Genomic DNA, 13861 nt, shown 5'->3' with positions numbered 1-13861 from the left:
GCTGCCTCTGCCAGAAAGCTTAAAATGGGCCCTGGTTGGATCTTCCAGCAGGACAACGATCCAAAATCAACCAAAATGGTTCACTGACCACATAATGAAGGTTCTGCCATGGCCATCCCAGTCCCCTGACCTGAACCCCATAGAAAACATTTGGGGTGAACTAAAGAGGAGAGTCCACCAGCATTGACCTGGGAATTTGAAGGATGTGGAGAGATTCTGTATGGAGGAATGGTGTCAGATCCCTTGCCATGTGTTCTCCAACCTCATTAGGCATTAAAGGAGAAGTCTCAGAGTTGTTATCTTGGCAAGGGGAAGTTGCACAAAGTATTGAATAAAAGGGTGCCAATAATTGTGCCACTCGTACTGTATATTTGACAAAATAATTATAATTTTTTGATAAAACTCGTGTTGTTGCAATTGTTTGATATCATTAGAGGATATATTTTTGTGAATATTTTGAATGAAAGATCAAAAGGACATTCAATAAAGACATTTTATCTGTATCTAGGACCCAGAATATCATAAACACTTGGGTAGGGCTCTTTTGATGTCATTTAGCATCCATTTAGCAAGCACATAGAAACAGGCTAAAATCCACTCAGAACCCCTTAGCAACACTCTTAAGTCAAGGAGACGACTTCTCAATTACATTTCCTGTCTTAAAGAAAAGAAAGATTTTTCTTCTTGACCAAAGTGACATGCTTTGAAATCATTGTGGTAACACTTTCATTAACCTTTAACACGAACTAACAATGAACAACACTTTTACAGCACTTATTAATCTTGGTTAATGAAAATGTTATACACTGATACATTTTAACACAAAGTTGTAATATTAGTTAATATTAATGCATTATGAACTTCCAGTGAACCATTGTAAAATATAAGTTAACATGCTGATGTTGATCATTTTTCCTTCATGTTACTTAATGTATTAACTGATGTGAACATATAGAACATTATTATAATGTGTAACAATCAAGGTTTATTGTTTGACTAGACTAAAAGATAAGTGGAGAGTTTTGCAACCAAGACAACATTTATTTACGATGTGTGTTGAACAGAGAGGTCAACCCCCTCGTTTTCCTCGTCTCTCAGAGCTGTAAAGAGTGATTGACCTCTAATGTTTTTTCCTTTTTATGTTACAAAACAAACATGTGAACAAATTAAATGACCAACCATGTGGTCTTCAGCTGTCTGATGCGACTCCACTTATAAAAACATCATTAGGCTACGGTGCATTTGTTAACACGGCCAAATGTATTTTTGACTGGTTAAATTATGCACTCAAAATGAATGTGGTATATTTAGTCATTTAAAGGGATAGTTTCTATATGCTTGTCTAATTTAAAGGAATATTGTGGGATTAGGTTAATGATTACGGTAACACTTTACAGTAAGGTTCCATTTGTTAACATTAGTAAATGCATTAGGTATAATGAATAAACAATATTGTTTTACAGCATTTATTAATCTTTGTTAATGCCTGTTAATAAAATCATGATTGTTCATTGTTAGTTGATGTTAACTAATGTAGTGAGCTAATGTTAACAAATGAACTTTAATGTAATGTCATGCTTATTAGTCTTTATAATTGAGTAATTTCATGGTTTTACTAATCTGAGTTCCAAAGCCGACTTATTTTATTATAACTTCTTTTAAGTGTCCATATAGAATATAGGCTTGAACGGGTATGTTGTGTTTTGATTGGATCAAAGGTCATGAACAGGCCATCCTTTCATAGATTACTTCTATCTGACTTCATGTTGAAAAATGAATGTTTTAGTGTTGATTTAAAACTTTGGGTTGTACCATAGTGGAGTGTGGTTTGATGGTTCCAGATTGTGTCATGTGTCTTCCACCAAGCATTCAATGTGGTAGTAATGGTTATATTGTCTATATAACATGGGTAAGTTTATATAAATAGAAGATGCTTGATATCTAAATGTTGAACCAGGTCTTGTCTGGGGAGGTTTGAGTTATGGGTTTGTGCTTTTTATAAAATTTCAATATTGCACTATTTAGAGGAGATCTAGCCTAGGAGTGCAGGGTGACGAGGATCATTGAATTTGTTTTAGTTAATTTTTATAGATGCTATACAGCCAATTAGAGTTAGGGGTAATTTGTTCCATTTTGAACAAATGGTTGAGCTTAAACAGGTCATTTAGGTCAGGTGAAACATAAATTCTGAGGTATTTTATTTTTTGGATATGTGTACAAAAGGATGAGTCTCTACCTCAATATCCCAGGTTGGAAAAGAAAGACTAAAGACTTCTCCGCATAGAGCAACGACTTATCCAATATTTGCGAGAGCGTAAATCTTAAGCGCAATTTTCGTGCCAGTGTAGGTGAGTGTGGATGGGTTTGTTTGCGCTACTGTGGGTGTATGCACGCAAACTTTGGGTGTATTGTATGTAAATGAAGTGCCGCAAAGTGCAATTTGCTGTTTTCCTGAGAAATAAGTAATTGCACTAAGATGTTTCAATGCCACATCTGTTTTTAGCACAAAGTCTTAAGTAATTTCCTACATTTGCAGTTTGGGGATTCCACCAGCAGGTGGTAATAAAGACCAAACTCTGAAAATACAGTGGACATCAAATTATCTCTACTTCAAGAACATCAAATTATGTCACTGAAATACACTGTTGTGGCATTATATGAAACAAAAATGTATGAGATTTGTGTTAAACTATCTTTAGGTCATTGTTTATTTTTCAGTTATTATTATTATGTTTATATTTACAATTGTATTTAAGATATCATTTGGTATTGGTATTTTTCCACCTGTTGTCACAGACGTCATCAGTCACTGCAAAAGAGGCCGGGTAAGAGGGTAAAATGTTTGAAAATGGTAGGATTTTTTTAATTATATTTTTATTTAGTTTGGAGTGTGATTTACATTTAGAAATATCTTTGGTTTATTTTTTTTGCGTTTCAATAAACAAAATTGACCGGTAGATGTGAAGTGTGTGCAGAGACAATCACTGTTAATACTAGCCATGATTTGTGTGTCAGTAGATGAAAATGATTAATAATAGTTACGTTCTCTATAATTTAATGGAGCGTAAATCCAAATACTGTCCAGAACAACATTTTCAGAGCATATAAAAGGAGCGTGCCACAATTATAGAAATATGCCTGATTTTCAACAAGGATGCAGTTAATGCACAAAAGAACGTAAGTCTGTATTTCAATTCTTCTAATTTTTTGCATACAGTCTATTTACACTTTCAACTTCTTCTCAATGTGTTGACTTTGTTTATATTGTTGGTACTTGACTGGGAACGGACTATATAATAGGACGCAATTGGTGGTATAACCAGAGAAGAACCTCAGAATTAAATTGAATTTGACCCAGCCTATTATCACTTTGTGTACTGAACCCACTTGCACATAGACTTAGAGGAAGAAGGCAGCATAAAAGTAATCCATATGGCTGCAGTGGTTACATTTATTTCTCATGGGTAAAAAGTAAATTCTCCTCCCTCCCTGTTAGGTGGCGTTATGCACAAAGAATGTAAATCAGCAAAAACAAAAGAAGAATGTGAAAGTGAAAGTGGAGATTTATATTAAAAAAGGATTTAAATATTGATCTGGATTTAAACAGTTTCACCCACAACTATCCTATCACTTCTGAGGATATGGATTTACCCACTGAAGACGTATAGATTACTTTTATGCTGCCTTTATATGCACTATGGAGCTTCCAAAATGTGGTCGCCATTCACTAGCATTGTGAGTACCTACAGAGTTGAGATATTCTTCTAAAAATCTTTGTTTGTATTCTGCAGAAGAAAGAAAGTCATACACATCTGGGATGGGATGAGGGTGAGTAAATGATGAATTTTCATTTTTGGGTGAACTATCCCTATAAGCTCTGTTGACAGCACTTGCTGCATACTATCAATTACCAAAGACAATGTTTTAGATTTCTATCATACAGAAGACTGTCCTTACTGTCTTCTGCTAGCCTGGAGATAATATAGGGGTCCTTAGATTATGTAACAGTGAAGTACATGTACATACTGTCCTGTACACGGTTACTTAACTCATGTTAGCTCAGAGGAAAAGAGAGAAAGTTTATTCAGCAGACTGTATAATCTGCATATAGGGAAAGGTGGCTCTGTGGAGCTCAGATTTCATCCTGAGAAGAGTACACTACAGGTGAAACATTTCCATGATAATATCCGTTGTTCTCAACAAATACATTCATGATGGATTATAGTGATGTTCCTGGTTCAATAGAATTTAGCTTTATGCTGTCAATTTAGACTCATCCCTCAATTTGTAAAAGCTAAAGTCTTGTGTACAGTAAAGCACAACTAAAAGTCTAAAGCAAGACACCTCACCGGATTAAACATTAAAATACACACTTTTTAAAAAGTATAGCAATATGCACACGCTCATATATTCTGTCTGGCCTAACGTCCCTGTGTTGTGACTGCCAGCGATGTATTGGCGTGAAGGTAACTAATTTAGTTGTCTTGGCTGTTTGGGTAAGACAGCTGTGAAGAAAGAGGTCATTTATCTAAACCGAATGTAAATTCACCATGCAGAGACAATCTCTTTGTGAACCAGGCATGAATCAGCACTGTTCTCTGAAGGGAAAACACAGTACACCTAGTGTTGAGCTCAGACTGAACAGGGCTGCTTGAACGGTGCTATTTTAGGAAGAGAACAAACCACTTGTCTACCCCTTGGAGCATACTTGGAGTTGCCTAATGCTACAAATTAAAATGACCACAAAATGTTACGTACCTTGTGTTTTATTTATTCATTTATGTAAGATTAAACTTTAATTTACAGTTCTAAAATGAGCATTTGAAAATCAGTTGAGACACATATAGATTATAGATTACTTTGATACAAAATGCTTACTTGTATTTTGTTACATTAAAGGAATATTCCAGGTTCAACACAAGTTAAGTTCTTTTAAAACAAAGAAAAATCAAGGTTACAGTGAAACACTTACAATGTAAGTGAATGGGGCCAATTTTGGGGGGGGTTAAAGTCAGACATGTGAAGCTTATAAGTTTATAAAAGCACTTACATGAATTCTTCTGTTAAAACTCAGCATTTGTTTAAATTATCATTTTATGGATGTTTTAGGATTTATGGCATGGGAACAAGTTGTAAAATTGGCTATAACGTTACACAGAAAAGGTTAGTAAGTGATTTTATCACACTAAAATCATGTTAACATGCATCATGTTAATGTCTTGTGTCTAAACGTTTGAAACAGTGAGTATTTGAATGTTTACAGATTGGCCCCATTTACTTCCATTGTATGTGTCTCACTGGAACCCAGATTTTTGCTTTTTGTTGTTGTTTGTTTTTAAGAAAAGGAGAGACGAGTTGAAATGTTTTTGATGTCATCACTACGCCACAAATTCTTTCTGTTTGTCATGTCTGTTTGTGCCTGTGTGTTTCCCTCTCCTTTCTCACAGGTGTTGTTCAACAGAAATCAGCGTTGCCATAGCATAGCTCGTTAACAGATCTGCAGCACCTGTGTCCCCTTATTTTCACCCCTATTTAAACTCTCCTCTGTCTCTTGTTTGATTTGTGAGTTTGTGTTTCCACGTCCAGTCTGTTTTGGCTTTCATAGCTCTCGGTTGGTTACTATTTACTAGTTGGTACTGATCTGGTTTGCTTTTCATTTTGTCTCCATTGTGAGTTTTTTTTTTTTTTTTTGTTTGCATTTTTTCTTTCTGTTAAATAAAGCTGTTTGCCTCCATCTCTGCGATTGGGTCCTTCATCTCATCTGTGATTGTGACATAAGCCACAGACAGACCCAGCAGAGGTGGTTCTTTGTCCGCCCACTGGATCTGTCCTGGCTCCCTGGCCATCTGCCCTTTCGGTCTGGGCTCTCTGTCCACCCACTGGATTTGTCCTGGCTCCCTGGGCCTTTTCTTAAGCCTCCTTCCAGGCCCCCGGACCCCACCCTTACCCTAGAGCCATCCCCTGGCCATGACAGTTCCCTCTTCCTCTGTCTGTGTGTCATGTCTACGTGTGTTTCCTTCTCGTTTCTTACGATCAGTGTTGCAATCGCTCATTTTTGGATCTGCAGCACCTGTGTGCCCTTATTTTCTCCTCTAGTTACTTTCTCCTCTGTCTCGTGTTACCTGCTCATTTGTTTTGTGAGTTTGGTTTTCCTTGTCCAGTCTGTCAGTTTGGCTTTCAGAGCCCTCTACCCTATTACTATTTACTAGTTGGTTTTGTCTCAATTGTGTTTTGTTTTGCATTTTGCCTTTGTTAAATAAAGCTTTTTTTTTTTGCCTTCATCTCTGCGACTGGGTCCTTCATGTCATCTGTGATTGTGATCTTAATTTTTTTACTCAAAAAGAATCTTGCTGTCTCAAAGTGTTTTCATAAGTACATTCCAAGTGTGGTGTAAAAGGCCTCCCCTGGGCAGCTTTTTTAGAATTAATTTGAATCAAAACAACCTTTTGTTATTTATTTTCACACAAATAATGTTGTTTTATCAACATTCAATAAAAATAGATTTTTTATTTAATTTTTTTAATCTTGATACACTCTGAGACCAGAACAAAAAGCACTTTTCCTTTCCAAAAATCAGAAGCATTTTAAAATTATATATATTTGTCCCAAATCAGGAATTCACAACTTGCATTTCTTGTTACTGGAGTGCTGCCGACATGACATATAATGTATTGTTGTGATCACATGACCCAGATTGAGAGATTGTTACATAACTTCTCAGTCTTTTGTGGTGTGGGGTTTGTTATTCAACGGAATTGTTAAAGAGGCGGTCCAGATGCATTTTGAGAATGTTTGACATCCTTAAACAGAGTTTGTGTTTCATTCAAACAGAAGACATCTTTAATTTTTCTCTTGACCATAGATGACACTTAATCTCATTCCAACACATTTAATGAATGTCTGTCCTCCTCTTGATCTTGACATTTCATCTGAATATGAACATTAATGCAATTTATTCCATCGGAAAATGTTGAGGTTAATTGGTCTAATTTTGTTGCATACTAACATAGTGATCTGTGACATTTTATTATATTGGATATTAAAAGTTTTTGACTATTTGATAATGGGGAATTTGTGGACACAGTAATGTATTTAGTGAAATGTTTTTTTTTTTTTTTTTTAAATACAAATATATATATATATATATATATATATATATATATATATATATATATATATATATATATTTTGTTTTTTACATTTTAAAACTAAATTGTAAAGTCAGAATTGGTGCAAAAGGCCCCCAGTGGCAGTGTTAATGCTATTTAATTTAATAAGTATTATAATGTATGGGGTTATTGTTAAATAATTCCATATACACTCACTGAACACTTTATTAGGAACACATGTACACCTATATATTCATGCGGTAATCTAATCAGTCAATCATTTGGCATGAGATTTCAGTGGTTTAATCTACATCTTCAGAAGTAATATGATATGTGTGGGTGAGAAATAGATCAATATTTAAGTCCTTTTTACAGTAAATCTCCACTTTCACATTCTTCTTCTTTTTATTTTGGCAATTCGCATTCTTTGTGCATATCACTACCTATTGATCAGGGCTGGTCAAATGTGAAGATTTATAGAAAATGTATTTTAATGAAATAATAGGAATAACATTTTGATCTGTTTCTCATCCATACCTATCATATCACTTCAGAAGACATATATTTAACCACTAGATTCTTATGGATTACTTTTATGTGGCCTTTATGTGCTTTTTGGAGCTTCATAGGTCTGGTCACCATTCACTTGCATTGTATGGACCTACAGAGCTGAGATATTCTTCTTAAAATCATTGCTTGTTTTCAGCAGTAGAGAGAAAGTCATACATCAAGGAATTTTCATTTTTGGGTGAACTATCCCTTTAAGAAGTGTTCCAGTTTACTTGGTGAATGGTTAATGTGCAGTAGACCCTATTTAAATGGACTACCGGTGGGTGTTAATATGTTAACGTTCTCTCTCTCTCTCTCTCTCTTAAGACAAGTTTGGTTGAATAGAATACAATTGTTGAAGAAATATTTTATATAATAATTAATAATAAATACAGCAATTACCTTAAGTAATCATTTGATCCTGTTGTTCATTCAGACACGAGGATGAGGCTGAGCTAAGATGCAATAATTATACGTACATATACAGTGAATAAGAAGACACATTTATTTTCCAATCTTATTTAAGCCCCAATTACTTCTCAAGGTGTGGTCCGAGTATGAATAGTTGTGTATTTGAAAAAAAGTGTTTGAGGAGTTGAGTTATAGAATTATAGTGTTCATTATGAGCATTTTCATCATTAATGGCCAATGACATTGTTTATTTGTACGTGACTGTGTCACACACAAAGAGTGTGTCCGTGACTAAGGCAACATTATTAAATGAAACCAGTTTAAACTCTTTCAATCCTCATTTCTGAGAATGCAGAGTCATTTAGCTTGGCACCACATAACACATCTCTAAGTTAAATTCAAACTTAACAGCAGATATAAGATAGGATTAATACATTGCCTTATGATTAATTTTTGAATGGGTCTATTCTAAAACAGAAGTTGTGTTCAATGCATTTCTGCTGTAAAATGTATAAGAATACACACAACATTTACATCCAAGACATCAAAAACATTCTTGTTTATGGGAGATTTTCCATGTAACTGGTTATATTCGCTGTGTCCCAGTGTTTTCAGATGCTTGTTTGGTTCATGTCTTCTCTCTCAGTCAGTGGATGAACCATATGATCTGCTCACATGGGGTGTGACAAGCATTAATGGAGGTCATTGGTTGTGGCTATATGTGGCTTTTAATGCCCCTGAAGACTGCACAAAAGTCAGCTCTGATTAATCTTGGATTACTTCTGACCAAACTCTTGTTTATTTAATGTCATATGCATTTGAGTAGGATAATCTTTACAATTTTGACATAATGTTGCTTACTTACTAAACTTACTAAATGAATCAAAATAGCTCTTACAGGGCCATGAAACACAAAAACACATTTTAACTGATATGTATGTTTTGTCAAAGAAAAAAAAAAGATGGAATTATTTTATTTAGAAGACAATTTTTTAGAATATTGTCATCCATGTTTGAATTTTTTTTTTTCCTAATCAATAATTAGTGAAGGTCACTGGGTCTGATGTAGACACAGTATTTCACAGTTATACATCTACAGTGTATAGTTGCATAACTTGTATAATTATTCGTCATGAGAAGACCTGGTCAAATTGTTTGAGGGGCGCTTTTGTCCACAAATTCAGAAGCATTATTGCAAATGTATTTGCATGGTGTAAAAATATGAAGGGAGTTGCATGTTTTCCCCCATGATGTTGCTGTAGCTCTAGACCAAATATGTTTGAGTTTAACAGGTATTTCTTATAAAATAGCTTCTATCCATGTGTGCTAACAGATCAGACTATTTACACTCACCTAAAGGATTATTAGGAACACCATACTAATACTGTGTTTGACCCCCTTTCGCCTTCAGAACTGCCTTAATTCTACCTGGCATTGATTCAACAAGGTGCTGAAAGCATTCTTTAGAAATGTTGGCCTATATTGATAGGATAGCATCTTGCAATTGATGGAGATTTGTGGGATGCACATCCAGGGCACGAAGCTCCTGTTCCACCACATCCCAAAGATGCTCTATTGGGTTGAGATCTGTTGACTGTGGGGGCCATTTTAGTACAGTGAACTCATTGTCATGTTCAAGAAACCAATTTGAAATGATTCGAGCTTTGTGACATGGTGCATTATCCTGCTGGAAGTAGCCATCAGAGGATGGGTACATGGTGGCCATAAAGGGATGGACATGGTCAGAAACAATGCTCAGGTAGGCCGTGGCATTTAAACGATGCCCAATTGGCACTAAGGGGCCTAAAGTGTGCCAATAAAACATCCCCCACACCATTACACCACCACCACCAGCCTGCACAGTGGTAACAAGGCATGATGGATCCATGTTCTCATTCTGTTTACACCAAATTCTGACTCTACCATCTGAATGTCTCAACAGAAATCGAGACTCATCAGACCAGGCAACATTTTTCCAGTCTTCAACTGTCCAATTTTGGTGAGCTCTTGCAAATTGTAGCCTCTTTTTCCTATTTGTAGTGGAGATGAGTGGTACCCGGTGGGGTCTTCTGCTGTTGTAGCCCATCCGCCTCAAGGTTGTGCGTGTTGTGGCTTCACAAATGCTTTGCTGCATACCTCGGTTGTAACGAGTGGTTATTTCAGGCAAAGTTGCTCTTCTATCAGCTTGAATCAGTCGGCCCATTCTCCTCTGACCTCTAGCATCAACAAGGCATTTTCGCCCACAGGACTGCCGCATACTGGATGTTTTTCCCTTTTCACACCATTCTTTGTAAACCCTAGAAATGGTTGTGCGTGAAAATCCCAGTAACTGAGCAGATTGTCAAATACTCAGACCGGCCCGTCTGGCACCAACAACCATGCCACGCTCAAAATTGCTTAAATCACCTTTCATTCCCATTCTGACATTCAGTTTGGAGTTCAGGAGATTGTCTTGACCAGGACCACACCCCTAAATGCATTGAAGCAACTGCCATGTGATTGGTTGATTAGATATTTGCATTAATGAGAAATTGAACAGGTGTTCCTAATAATCCTTTAGGTGAGTGTATACTTGTGAATCAACATCACAAAAAAACCTAGTCTTATAGAATGAACTAAAACTAAACTAAAACTTTGCAAACTGAGTTTTACTTTCCAATTTCTACGTTTTGCTACAGTTTCCTGGTAAAATGACCACTAGAGGCGCTTCAACAACTGTGCATTTTTTAGTTCAATGGCTGATTAGGACTTGAGTTTAGAACACTTATTTTTAAACTCATTTGAAAAACTATACACTCAAAAAAATGAAATGTTGGATTTACTTAAAAAAAACTTTGTCAAGTGGGTTCCACATAGCTTTGTTAAATAATCTCAACAAAAAAATGTATGTTGTATTTACAAAAATGTTCATGTAAAGTTGACAAATATTCCTTACATACAACTCATTTAAATTTGTTGTATGAACTAAAGAAATCCTAGTAAAGTCACTATTACATACTATAAATATACATTTACAGTTTAATTAATGTTATGTTGAATTTACGAATATTTAGTATGCAATACAATTTTGTTATGGATTTCAGTTACATTGTAATTGTAATACTTTACCACACAAGCGCACAAGAAAACCATTAAATAATCAGACACATATTTTGCAGAAACAAATAGCTTTTTATTTGCAACACAGCCAAGCCTTGATATAAAGTTTTTTTTTCTTGATGAGTATGACATCCACTCAAAATTGGCAGCATACCCCAAAATGCTACAGAACTCGAATGTTTTAGCCCTTATTAAAAGGAACATTTATGGCTGGCATATATTTTTGATCAATATAATAAAAGCAATACAATTTCACGTTCTGAGAAATAAATCAAATAAACAACAACATAAACCGCAGCATTGCACTGGAATAAGAAACTGAACATGCAATGATTTATTCCATAAGTTTGTTTTTAATACCTGTATTTTGTGTGAAAGTTTGTTTGCATCAAGTTCCATTAACACCTTCTGAAGAAACTCAAAGGTGTACTTGAGATCAGATGGATAGCTTAGATTCAAGCTATATATTACTTCCAAGAGCAGAGCACAAGCCTTGGCGACATCTCCAAGCTCCTGAAGCACTTTCACTCCTTCAACAATGATCCCAACATCCAATGGTGGTTCTTCAGGTCCTGCACCTTCAGCTCGGACAATGAAAATTCCAATGACTGTATTGGTCATGTCTCTCTCAGCTTTCTCAATGTCAACGCTCTAAAACAAGGAGAAATATATGCATCGGTTCTGCATTTCTGTGTGGACTACATTGTGAATCCCAAATGACTTGTATTTGGGCATTTTGATGAGTCTGATGGACAAAACCTTTCCAAAGACATAGTGACACATAATAATTCAAATGTGTCCATCAAGAGTTAGTTAGACATGCAATGTAAAGTTGAGAAAACATGCAAGAAAACCTACAAATGCTTATTTAGATTTGACACATAATTATTTGCTGTGAATAGGATATTATATTTTTGAAGGCAGAGTTTACATTGCACAGTGATGTTTTTGTTCTGTGTCTCTGTAAAACGTATTTTTGTAAATCAAGTGTTCAAAGCTGAGTGAGATCGCTCCATCTTCAGATTAATTATAGCCACCTGGCAAGTGGCAAGTGGCAAGTATCAGGTCAGTGTGTGCAATTCCACAATCCTCCCTTCTCTTCCGAAAGCACATTAGAAGACTTACGTATCATATATCAGCAGTAGGCTGATTTCTATTGAAAAAATAAATAAATAAATAAATAAATTAAGTGGGGATCAATAAATTATGAACAATATACTGCTGTTTCCTGATTAATATGTAATAATGTAATCCATTAAAAGTAACTGTAATCCAAATATGAGTATTTAAAAATGTAATTTAATCTAATTACAAGTAGCCTATGATTTTTGGAATCTGATTCTGTAATCCAGATTACATGCTATCCAGATTACATTACCCAGCACTGGTGCTAAACTATGTGTTAAATCGACTGCTTTCACCTCTGAACAAATTCCCAAGTACTAGAGCACAAAAGCGAATGCAGTTTTAACATGTTTTGTGTTTGTGTGAGAGTGCATGCCATGCATGCAGGGTGGGGTTAAGGGGACATTTGGTGAAAACCATTCTCTGTTACACAGATGTTTATATAGACAACAGATGTACCATGATAACAAGAGAACACTTTGGAGCTGGTCTTAAGATCCATTCTGAGAAAGACTACGCCTGAACTATCACACTGTCACATATGGTAAAGACTAGATATCATGAGGGATGACAATAGGCATCACAAGTCAACATCTGCCTTTGACAAATTCAATTGCATTGTTGTATAATAGAGAAACTTTTGCATTTTACAGTTTGATATGTTTGTTTATACAGAGACATTGAATAGTTAAAATGCAGATAGGAGTATAGTGAATCGTCCTTAAGAGTTAAATCATTTAAAAGATTCGATTTTGGTACAACTGTTTTTCAAAGGGTTTTAAATCAAGATTGAAAGTGAGACATGTGTTTATATTATCTTCGAACATACCTTAAAATGCTATTTATTGGAACAAACACAATCAGAAAATAAATTGGAAAACGTAGGCATACATTTACGTAAAATGCAACAAAAACACAATAATTTGAATAAATCAATCAAAAACATTGTGATAAACAGCATTACTTACAGGTGAAGTATGTAGCTTTTTCAGTGTTAAAATACTTTCTTCTATCCCATCTTAATGCAGAGGCAACTACAATTAAGCAAATTATAGGTTAATTTTCCCAAAAACTGTAAAACCTGTGTCTCTGTGGCGCTATACAAATTCCTGTGTTTGTTCTGAGTGACCTGCTTAGACCCGCCCAAACAACATTACTCAACCAATGGCGTGAGTTGGGAGCAGGAATATCTGACTGTTTGAACAGCAGACGAACAAGAGCGTTTCGTGACAAGAGTGATTCAGAATGTTTTGAAAACATTGTTTATTTTTGCAATTCTGTTCGGTAGCACTAGTGTCGCAGAAATATCATACTTCAGCTCTAAATATATATTTGACATATACCACGTGAAATGTAGCTTTCCGTAAACGCATTTGAGCAAAGACTACAATGGATCAATGAATCGTTTGTCTTTATAACCAGTTCTTTGAAACGAACCAATGAATAGAATCTCTCAAACAAATGAAATATTTAAAGTGTGGTGATGGACTGCACTCCTGAAAGTGCTAGTGAGACTGAAATATAAGTGGTTGATAAAAATGTAGTCACATAAAAAGTTGACAAGCTTT

Source organism: Xyrauchen texanus, chromosome 27 (assembly GCF_025860055.1).
Source record: "Xyrauchen texanus isolate HMW12.3.18 chromosome 27, RBS_HiC_50CHRs, whole genome shotgun sequence".
NCBI lineage: Eukaryota > Metazoa > Chordata > Actinopteri > Cypriniformes > Catostomidae > Xyrauchen > Xyrauchen texanus.
The sequence above is the reverse complement of the archived record's forward strand: the minus strand, read 5'-3'. Positions refer to the sequence as shown.